Here is a 12,384-nt window from a genome sequence, read left to right as displayed (position 1 = left end):
TAAATCAATTAAAATGCTGTATTATTTGAAAAAAGTGCAGATAAAAGGTACTTAAATTCTCTTATACGTCCAGTTGAATACAGCTAGATCTTAGCTGGCCAAAGCTCAGGTTTTAAGCAGAAAATATTCCAAAATGTACCACTTAAATAGGCAGTAACAGAATATCAATGAATGAGACTACCCGACTGCAATTACTGTCTATGCAGGAATTCTAACAGGCAATAAAATCTAGCAAACACTAACTGAAAAAACAGAGTCAAAACTTCCAGTTCAGTTAATATTCAATGCAACACAAATAAATCAATTAAAATGCTGTATTATTTGAAAAAAGTGCAGATAAAAGGTACTTAAATTCTCTTATACATCCAGTTGAATACAGCTAGATCTTAGCCAGCCAAAGCTCAGGTTTTAAGCAGAAAATATTCCAAAATGTACCACTTAAATAGGCAGTAACAGAATATCAATGAATGAGACTACCCCGACTGCAATTACTGTCTATGCAGGAATTCTAACAGGCAATAAAATCTAGCAAACACTAACTGAAAAAACAGAGTCAAAACTTCCAGTTCAGTTAATATTCAATGCAACACAAATAAATCAATTAAAATGCTGTATTATTTGAAAAAAGTGCAGATAAAAGGTACTTAAATTCTCTTATACATCCAGTTGAATACAGCTAGATCTTAGCCAGCCAAAGCTCAGGTTTTAAGCAGAAAATATTCCAAAATGTACCACTTAAATAGGCAGTAACAGAATATCAATGAATGAGACTACCCAGACTGCAATTACTGTCTATGCAGGAATTCTAACAGGCAATAACGTCTAGCAAACACTAACTGACAGAGTCAAAACTTCCAGTTCAGTTAATATTCAATGCAACACAAATAAATCAATTAAAATGCTGTATTATTTGAAAAAAGTGCAGATAAAAGGTACTTAAATTCTCTTATACATCCAGTTGAATACAGCTAGATCTTAGCCAGCCAAAGCTCAGGTTTTAAGCAGAAAATATTCCAAAATGTACCACTTAAATAGGCAGTAACAGAATATCAATGAATGAGACTACCCCTGACTGCAATTACTGTCTATGCAGGAATTCTAACAGGCAATAAAATCTAGCAAACACTAACTGAAAAAACAGAGTCAAAACTTCCAGTTCAGTTAATATTCAATGCAACACAAATAAATCAATTAAAATGCTGTATTATTTGAAAAAGTGCAGATAAAAGGTACTTAAATTCTCTTATACATCCAGTTGAATACAGCTAGATCTTAGCCGGCCAAAGCTCAGGTTTTAAGCAGAAAATATTCCAAAATGTACCACTTAAATAGGCAGTAACAGAATATCAATGAATGAGACTACCCCCGACTCCAATTACTGTCTATGCAGGACTTCTAACAGGCAATAAATTCTAGCAAACACTTACTGAGAAACAGAGTCAAAACTTCCAGTTCAGTTAATATTCAATGCAACACAAATAAATCAATTAAAATGCTGTATTATTTGAAAAAAGTGGAGATAAAAGGTACTTAAATTCTCTTATACATCCAGTTGAATACAGCTAGATCTTAGCCAGCCAAAGCTCAGGTTTTAAGCAGAAAATATTCCAAAATGTACCACTTAAATAGGCAGTAACAGAATATCAATGAATGAGACTACCCCAACTGCAATTACTGTCTATGCAGGAATTCTAACAGGCAATAAAATCTAGCAAACACTAACTGAAAAAACAGAGTCAAAACTTCCAGTTCAGTTAATATTCAATGCAACACAAATAAATCAATTAAAATGCTGTATTATTTGAAAAAAGTGCAGATAAAAGGTACTTAAATTCTCTTATACGTCCAGTTGAATACAGCTAGATCTTAGCCAGCCAAAGCTCAGGTTTTAAGCAGAAAATATTCCAAAATGTACCACTTAAATAGGCAGTAACAGAATATCAATGAATGAGACTACCCCGACTGCAATTACAGTCTATGCAGGAATTCTAACAGGCAATATAATCTAGCAAACACTAACTGAAAAAAATGAGAGTCAAAACTTCCAGTTCAGTTAATATTCAATGCAACACAAATAAATCAATTAAAATGCTGTATTATTTGGAAATGGGCAGATAAAAGGTACTTAAATTCTCTTATACATCCAGTTGAATACAGCTAGATCTTAGCATGCCAAAGCTCAGGTTTTAAGCATCAAATATTCCAAAATGTACCACTTAAATAGGCAGTAACAGAATATCAGTGAATGAGACTACTCCCAACTGCAATAACTGTCTATGCAGGAATTCTAACAGGCAATAAAATTTAGCAAACACTAACTGAAAAAAACAGAGTCAAAACTTCCATTTCAGTTAATATTCAATGCAACACAAATAAATCAATTAAAATGCTGCATTATTTGAAAAAGTGCAGATAAAAGGTACTTAAATTCTCTTATACGTCCAGTTGAATACAGCTAGATCTTAGCCAGCCAAAGCTCAGGTTTTAAGCAGAAAATATTCCAAAATGTACCACTTAAATAGGCAGTAACAGAATATCAATGAATGAGACTACCCCAACTGCAATTACTGTCTATGCAGGAATTCTAACAGGCAATAAAATCTAGCAAACACTAACTGAAAAACAGAGTCAAAACTTCCAGTTCAGTTAATATTCAATGCAACACAAATAAATCAATTAAAATGCTGTATTATTTGAAAAAAGTGCAGATAAAAGGTACTTAAATTCTCTTATACATCCAGTTGAATACAGCTAGATCTTAGCCAGCCAAAGCTCAGGTTTTAAGCAGAAAATATTCCAAAATGTACCACTTAAATAGGCAGTAACAGAATATCAATGAATGAGACTACCCCCAACTGCAATTACTGTCTATGCAGGAATTCTAACAGGCAATAAAATCTAGCAAACACTAACTGAAAAAACAGAGTCAAAACTTCCAGTTCAGTTAATATTCAATGCAACACAAATAAATCAATTAAAATGCTGTATTATTTGAAAAAAGTGCAGATAAAAGGTACTTAAATTCTCTTATACATCCAGTTGAATACAGCTAGATCTTAGCCAGCCAAAGCTCAGGTTTTAAGCAGAAAATATTCCAAAATGTACCACTTAAATAGGCAGTAACAGAATATCAATGAATGAGACTACCCCAACTGCAATTACTGTCTATGCAGGAATTCTAACAGGCAATAAAATCTAGCAAACACTAACTGAAAAAACAGAGTCAAAACTTCCAGTTCAGTTAATATTCAATGCAACACAAATAAATCAATTAAAATGCTGTATTATTTGAAAAAAGTGCAGATAAAAGGTACTTAAATTCTCTTATACATCCAGTTGAATACAGCTAGATCTTAGCCAGCCAAAGCTCAGGTTTTAAGCAGAAAATATTCCAAAATGTACCACTTAAATAGGCAGTAACAGAATATCAATGAATGAGACTACCCCCAACTGCAATTACTGTCTATGCAGGAATTCTAACAGGCAATAAAATCTAGCAAACACTAACTGAAAAAACAGAGTCAAAACTTCCAGTTCAGTTAATATTCAATGCAACACAAATAAATCAATTAAAATGCTGTATTATTTGAAAAAAGTGCAGATAAAAGGTACTTAAATTCTCTTATACATCCAGTTGAATACAGCTAGATCTTAGCCAGCCAAAGCTCAGGTTTTAAGCAGAAAATATTCCAAAATGTACCACTTAAATAGGCAGTAACAGAATATCAATGAATGAGACTATCCCCAACTGCAATTACTCTCTATGCAGGAATTCTAACCGGCAATAAAATCTAGCAAACACTAACTGAAAAAACAGAGTCAAAACTTCCAGTTCAGTTAATATTCAATGCAACACAAATAAATCAATTAAAACGCTGTATTATTTGAAAAAAGTGCTGATAAAAGGTACTTAAATTCTCTTATACGTCCAGTTGAATACAGCTAGATCTTAGCCAGCCAAAGCTCAGGTTTTAAGCAGAAAATATTCCAAAATGTACCACTTAAATAGGCAGTAACAGAATATCAATGAATGAGACTACCCCCAACTGCAATTACTGTCTATGCAGGAATTCTAACAGGCAATAAAATCTAGCAAACACTAACTGAAAAACAGAGTCAAAACTTCCAGTTCAGTTAATATTCAATGCAACACAAATAAATCAATTAAAATGCTGTATTATTTGAAAAAAGTGCAGATAAAAGGTACTTAAATTCTCTTATACATCCAGTTGAATACAGCTAGATCTTAGCCAGCCAAAGCTCAGGTTTTAAGCAGAAAATATTCCAAAATGTACCACTTAAATAGGCAGTAACAGAATATCAATGAATGAGACTACCCCCAACTGCAATTACTGTCTATGCAGGAATTCTAACAGGCAATAAAATCTAGCAAACACTAACTGAGAAACAGAGTCAAAACTTCCAGTTCCATTAATATTCAATGCTACACAAATAAATCAATTAAAATGCTGTATTATTTGAAAAAGTGCAGATAAAAGGTACTTAAATTCTCTTATACATCCAGTTGAATACAGCTAGATCTTAGCCAGCCAAAGCTCAGGTTTTAAGCAGAAAATATTCCAAAATGTACCACTTAAATAGGCAGTAACAGAATATCAATGAATGAGACTACCCCTGACTGCAATTACTGTCTATGCAGGAATTCTAACAGGCAATAAAATCTAGCAAACACTAACTGAAAAAACAGAGTCAAAACTTCCAGTTCAGTTAATATTCAATGCAACACAAATAAATCAATTAAAATGCTGTATTATTTGAAAAAAGTGCAGATAAAAGGTACTTAAATTCTCTTATACATCCAGTTGAATACAGCTAGATCTTAGCCTGCCAAAGCTCAGGTTTTAAGCAGAAAATATTCCAAAATGTACCACTTAAATAGGCAGTAACAGAATATCAATGAATGAGACTATCCCAACTGCAATTACTGTCTATGCAGGAATTCTAACAGGCAATAAAATCTAGCAAACACTAACTGAAAAAACAGAGTCAAAACTTCCAGTTCAGTTAATATTCAATGCAACACAAATAAATCAATTAAAATGCTGTACTATTTGAAAAAAGAGCAGATAAAAGGTACTTAAATTCTCTTTTACATCCAGTTGAATACAGCTAGATCTTAGCCAGCCAAAGCTCAGGTTTTAAGCAGAAAATATTCCAAAATGTACCACTTAAATAGGCAGTAACAGAATATCAATGAATGAGACTACCCCGACTGCAATTACTGTCTATGCAGGAATTCTAACAGGCAATAAATTCTAGCAAACACTAACTGAAAAAACAGAGTCAAAACTTCCAGTTCAGTTAATATTCAATGCAACACAAATAAATCAATTAAAATGCTGTATTATTTGAAAAAAGTGCAGATAAAAGGTACTTAAATTCTCTTATACATCCAGTTGAATACAGCTAGATCTTAGCCAGCCAAAGCTCAGGTTTTAAGCAGAAAATATTCCAAAATGTACCACTTAAATAGGCAGTAACAGAATATCAATGAATGAGACTACCCCAACTGCAATTACTGTCTATGCAGGAATTCTAACAGGCAATAAAATCTAGCAAACACTAACTGAAAAAACAGAGTCAAAACTTCCAGTTCAGTTAATATTCAATGCAACACAAATAAATCAATTAAAATGCTGTATTATTTGAAAAAAGTGCAGATAAAAGGTACTTAAATTCTCTTATACATCCAGTTGAATACAGCTAGATCTTAGCCAGCCAAAGCTCAGGTTTTAAGCAGAAAATATTCCAAAATGTACCACTTAAATAGGCAGTAACAGAATATCAATGAATGAGACTACCCCAACTGCAATTACTGTCTATGCAGGAATTCTAACAGGCAATAAAATCTAGCAAACACTAACTGAAAAAACAGAGTCAAAACTTCCAGTTCAGTTAATATTCAATGCAACACAAATAAATCAATTAAAATGCTGTATTATTTGAAAAAAGTGCAGATAAAAGGTACTTAAATTCTCTTATACATCCAGTTGAATACAGCTAGATCTTAGCCAGCCAAAGCTCAGGTTTTAAGCAGAAAATATTCCAAAATGTACCACTTAAATAGGCAGTAACAGAATATCAATGAATGAGACTACCCCCAACTGCAATTACTGTCTATGCAGGAATTCTAACAGGCAATAAAATCTAGCAAACACTAACTGAAAAACAGAGTCAAAACTTCCAGTTCAGTTAATATTCAATGCAACACAAATAAATCAATTAAAATGCTGTATTATTTGAAAAAAGTGCAGATAAAAGGTACTTAAATTCTCTTATACATCCAGTTGAATACAGCTAGATCTTAGCCAGCCAAAGCTCAGGTTTTAAGCAGAAAATATTCCAAAATGTACCACTTAAATAGGCAGTAACAGAATATCAATGAATGAGACTACCCCAACTGCAATTACTGTCTATGCAGGAATTCTAACAGGCAATAAAATCTAGCAAACACTAACTGAAAAAACAGAGTCAAAACTTCCAGTTCAGTTAATATTCAATGCAACACAAATAAATCAAATAAAATGCTGTATTATTTGAAAAAAGTGCAGATAAAAGGTACTTAAATTCTCTTATACATCCAGTTTAATACAGCTAGATCTTAGCCAGCCAAAGCTCAGGTTTTAAGCAGAAAATATTCCAAAATGTACCACTTAAATAGGCAGTAACAGAATATCAATGAATGAGACTACCCCAACTGCAATTACTGTCTATTCAGGAATTCTAACAGGCAATAAAATCTAGCAAGCACTAACTGAAAAACAGAGCCAAAACTTCCAGTTCAGTTAATATTCAATGCAACACAAATAAATCAATTAAAATGCTGTATTATTTGAAAAAAGTGCAGATAAAAGGTACTTAAATTCTCTTATACATCCAGTTGAATACAGCTAGATCTTAGCCAGCCAAAGCTCAGGTTTTAAGCAGAAAATATTCCAAAATGTACCACTTAAATAGGCAGTAACAGAATATCAATGAATGAGACTACCCCAACTGCAATTACTGTCTATGCAGGAATTCTAACAGGCAATAAAATCTAGCAAACAGTAACTGAAAAAACAGAGTCAAAACTTCCAGTTCAGTTAATATTCAATGCAACACAAATAAATCAATTGAAATGCTGTATTATTTGAAAAAAGTGCAGATAAAAGGTACTTAAATTCTCTTATACGTCCAGTTGAATACAGCTAGATCTTAGCCGGCTAAAGCTCAGGTTTTAAGCAGAAAATATTACAAAATGTACTACTTAAATAGGAAGAAACAGAATATCAATAAATGAGACTACCTCAACTGCAATTACTGTCTATGCAGGAATTCTAACAGGCAATAAAATCTAGCAAACAGTAACTGAAAAAAAGAGTCAAAACTTCCAGTTCAGTTAATATTCAATGCAACACAAATAAATCAATTAAAATATTGTATTATTTGAAAAAAGTGCAGATAAAAGGTACTTAAATTTTCTTATACATCCAGTAGAATACAGCTATATCTTAGCCGGCCAAAGCTCAGGTTTTAAGCAGAAAATATTCCAAAATGTACCACTTAAATAGGCAGTAACAGAATATCAATGAATGAGACTACTCCCGACTGCAATTACTGTCTATGCAGGAATTCTAACAGGCAATAAAATCTAGCAAACACTAACTGAAAAAACAGAGTCAAAACTTCCAGTTCAGTTAATATTCAATGCAACACAAATAAATCAATTAAAATGCTGTATTATTTGAAAAAAGTGCAGATAAAAGGTACTTAAATTCTCTTATACATCCAGTTGAATACAGCTAGATCTTAGCCTGCCAAAGCTCAGGTTTTAAGCAGAAAATATTCCAAAATGTACCACTTAAATAGGCAGTAACAGAATATCAATGAATGAGACTATCCCAACTGCAATTACTGTCTATGCAGGAATTCTAAAAGGCAATAAATTCTAGCAAACACTAACTGAAAAAACAGAGTCAAAACTTGCAGTTCAGTTAATATTCAATGCAACACAAATAAATCAATGAAAATGCCGTACTATTTGAAAAAAGAGCAGATAAAAGGTACTTAAATTCTCTTTTACATCCAGTTGAATACAGCTAGAGCTTAGCCAACCAAAGCTCAGGTTTTAACCAGAAAATATTCCAAAATGTACCACTTAAATAGGCAGTAACAGAATATCAATGAATGAGACTACCCCCAAATGCAATTACTGTCTATGCAGGAATTCTAACAGGCAATAAATTCTAGCAAACACTAACTGAAAAAACAGACTCAAAACTTCCAGTTCAGTTAATATTCAATGCAACACAAATAAATCAATTAAAATGCTGTATTATTTGAAAAAAGTGCAGATAAAAGGTACTTAAATTCTCTTATACATCCAGTTGAATACAGCTAGATCTTAGCCAGCCAAAGCTCAGGTTTTAAGCAGAAAATATTCCAAAATGTACCACTTAAATAGGCAGTAACAGAATATCAATGAATGAGACTACCCCTGACTGCAATTACTGTCTATGCAGGAATTCTAACAGGCAATAAAATCTAGCAAACACTAACTGAAAAAACAGAGTCAAAACTTCCAGTTCAGTTAATATTCAATGCAACACAAATAAATCAATTAAAATGCTGTATTATTTGAAAAAAGTGCAGATAAAAGGTACTTAAATTCTCTTATACATCCAGTTGAATACAGCTAGATCTTAGCCAGCCAAAGCTCAGGTTTTAAGCAGAAAATATTCCAAAATGTACCACTTAAATAGGCAGTAACAGAATATCAATGAATGAGACTACCCCTGACTGCAATTACTGTCTATGCAGGAATTCTAACAGGCAATAAAATCTAGCAAACACTAACTGAAAAAACAGAGTCAAAACTTCCAGTTCAGTTAATATTCAATGCAACACAAATAAATCAATTAAAATGCTGTATTATTTGAAAAAGTGCAGATAAAAGGTACTTAAATTCTCTTATACATCCAGTTGAATACAGCTAGATCTTAGCTGGCAAAAGCTCAGGTTTTAAGCAGAAAATATTCCAAAATGTACCACTTAAATAGGCAGTAACAGAATATCAATAAATGAGACTACCCCAACTGCAATGACTGTCTATGCAGGAATTCTAACAGACAATAAAATCTAGCAAACACTGAGAAAAAAACAGAGTAAAAACTTTAATTTCAACTAATATTCAATGCAACAGAAATACAGCAATTAAAATGCTGTATTATTTGAAAAAGTGCAGATAAAAGGTACTTAAATTATCTTATATGTCCAGTTGAATACAGCTAGATCTTAGCCAGCCAAAGCTCAGGATTTAAGCAGAAAATATTCCAAAATGTACCACTTAAATAGGAAGTAACAGGATATCAATGAATGAGACTACCCCCAACTGCAATTACTGTCTATGCAGGAATTCTAACAGGCAATAAAATCTAGCAAACACTAACTGAAAAAACAGAGTCTAAACTTCCATTTCAGTTAATATTCAATGCAATACAAATAAATCAATTAAAATGCTGTATTATTTGAAATAAAGTGCAGATAAAAGGTACTTAAATTCTCTTATACATCCAGTTGAATACAGCTAGATCTTAGCCAGCCAAAGCTCAGGTTTTAAGCAGAAAATATTCCAAAATGTACCACTTAAATAGGCAGTAACAGAATATCAATGAATGAGACTACCCCCAACTGCAATTACTGTCTATGCAGGAATTCTAACAGGCAATAAAATCTAGCAAACACTAACTGAAAAAACAGAGTCAAAACTTCCAGTTCAGTTAATATTCAATGCAACACAAATAAATCAATTAAAATGCTGTATTATTTGAAAAAGTGCAGATAAAAGGTACTTACATTCTCTTATACATCCAGTTGAATACAGCTAGATCTTAGCCAGCCAAAGCTCAGGTTTTAAGCAGAAAATATTCCAAAATGTACCACTTAAATAGGCAGTAACAGAATATCAATGAATGAGACTACCCCAACTGCAATTACTGTCTATGCAGGAATTCTAACAGGCAATAAAATCTAGCAAACACTAACTGAAAAAACAGAGTCAAAACTTCCAGTTCAGTTAATATTCAATGCAACACAAATAAATCAATTAAAATGCTGTATTATTTGAAAAAAGTGCAGATAAAAGGTACTTAAATTCTCTTATACATCCAGTTGAATACAGCTAGATCTTAGCCAGCCAAAGCTCAGGTTTTAAGCAGAAAATATTCCAAAATGTACCACTTAAATAGGCAGTAACAGAATATCAATGAATGAGACTACCCCCAACTGCAATTACTGTCTATGCAGGAATTCTAACAGGCAATAAAATCTAGCAAACACTAACTGAAAAACAGAGTCAAAACTTCCAGTTCAGTTAATATTCAATGCAACACAAATAAATCAATTAAAATGCTGTATTATTTGAAAAAAGTGCAGATAAAAGGTACTTAAATTCTCTTATACATCCAGTTGAATACAGCTAGATCTTAGCCGGCCAAAGCTCAGGTTTTAAGCAGAAAATATTCCAAAATGTACCACTTAAATAGGCAGTAACAAAATATCAATGAATGAGACTACTCCCAACTGCAATTACTGTCTATGCAGGAATTCTAACAGGCAATAAATTCTAGCAAACACTAACTGAAAAACAGAGTCAAAACTTCCAGTTCAGTTAATATTCAATGCAACACAAATAAATCAATTAAAATGCTGTATTATTTGAAAAAAGTGCAGATAAAAGGTACTTAAATTCTCTTATACATCCAGTTGAATACAGCTAGATCTTAGCCAGCCAAAGCTCAGGTTTTAAGCAGAAAATATTCCAAAATGTACCACTTAAATAGGCAGTAACAGAATATCAATGAAGGAGACTACCCCAACTGCAACTACTGTCTATGCAGGAATTCTAACAGGCAATACATTCTAGAAAACACTAACTAAAAAAAAGAGTCAAAACTTCCAGTTCAGTTAATATTCAATGCAACACAAATAAATCAATTAAAATGCTGTATTATTTGAAAAAAGTGCAGATAAAAGGTACTTAAATTCTCCTATACATCCAGTTGAATACAGCTAGATCTTAGCCAGCCAAAACTCAGGTTTTAAGCAGAAAATATTCCAAAATGTACCACTTAAATAGGCAGTAACAGAATATCAATGAATGAGACTACCCCGACTGCAATTACTGTCTATGCAGGAATTCTAACAGGCAATAAAATCTAGCAAACACTAACTGAAAAAACAGAGTCAAAACTTCCAGTTCAGTTAATATTCAATGCAACACAAATAAATCAATTAAAATGCTGTATTATTTGAAAAAGTGCAGATAAAAGGTACTTAAATTCTCTTATACATCCAGTTGAATACAGCTAGATCTTAGCCAGCCAAAGCTCAGGTTTTAAGCAGAAAATTTTCCAAAATGTACCACTTAAATATGCAGTAACCAGATATCAATGAATGAGACTACCCCCAACTGCAATTACCGTCTATGCAGGAATTCTAACAGGCAATAAAATCTAGCAAACACTAACTGAAAAAACAGAATTAAAACTTCCAGTTCAGTTAATATTCAATGCAACACAAAGAAATCAATTAAAATGCTGTATTATATGAAAAAAGTGCGGGTAAAAGGTACTTAAATTCTCTTATATATGCAGTTAAATACAGCTAGATCTTAACCGGCCAAAGCTCAGGTTTTAAGCAGAAAATATTCCAAAATGTACCACTTAAATAGGCAGTAACAGAATATCAATGAATGAGACTTCCCCAACTGCAATTACTGTCTATGCAGGAATTCTAACAAGCAATAAAATCTAGCAAACACTAACTAAAAAAAAAAGTCAAAACTTCCAAGTCAGTTAATATTCAATGCAACACAAATAAATCAATTAAAATGCTGTATTATTTGAAAAAAGTGTGGATAAAAGGCACTTAAATTCTCTTATACATCCAGTTGAATACAGCTAGATCTTAGCCAGCCAAAGCTCAGGTTTTAAGCGGAAACTATTCCAAAACGTACCACTTAAAAAGGCAGTAACAGGATATCAATGAATGAGACTACCCCGACTGCTATTACTGCCTATGCAGGAATTCAAGCAGGCAATAAAATCTAGCAAAAAGTAACTGAAAAAAACAGAGTCAAAACTTCCAGTCCAGTTAATATTCAATGCAACACAAATAAATCAATTAAAATGCTGTATTATTTGAAAAAAGTGCAAATAAAAAGTATTTAAATTCTCTTATACATCCAGTTGAATACAGCTAGATCATAGCCAGCCAAAGCTCAGGTTTTAAGCAGAAAATATTCCAAAATGTACCACTTTAACAGGCAGTAACAGAATATCAATGAATGAGACTACCCCAACTGCAATTACTGTCTATGCAGGA

Source organism: Protopterus annectens, chromosome 4.part0 (genome assembly GCF_019279795.1).
Source record: "Protopterus annectens isolate FY-2018-M chromosome 4.part0, PAN1.0, whole genome shotgun sequence".
NCBI lineage: Eukaryota > Metazoa > Chordata > Ceratodontiformes > Protopteridae > Protopterus > Protopterus annectens.
This window is presented reverse-complemented; position numbering follows the sequence as displayed.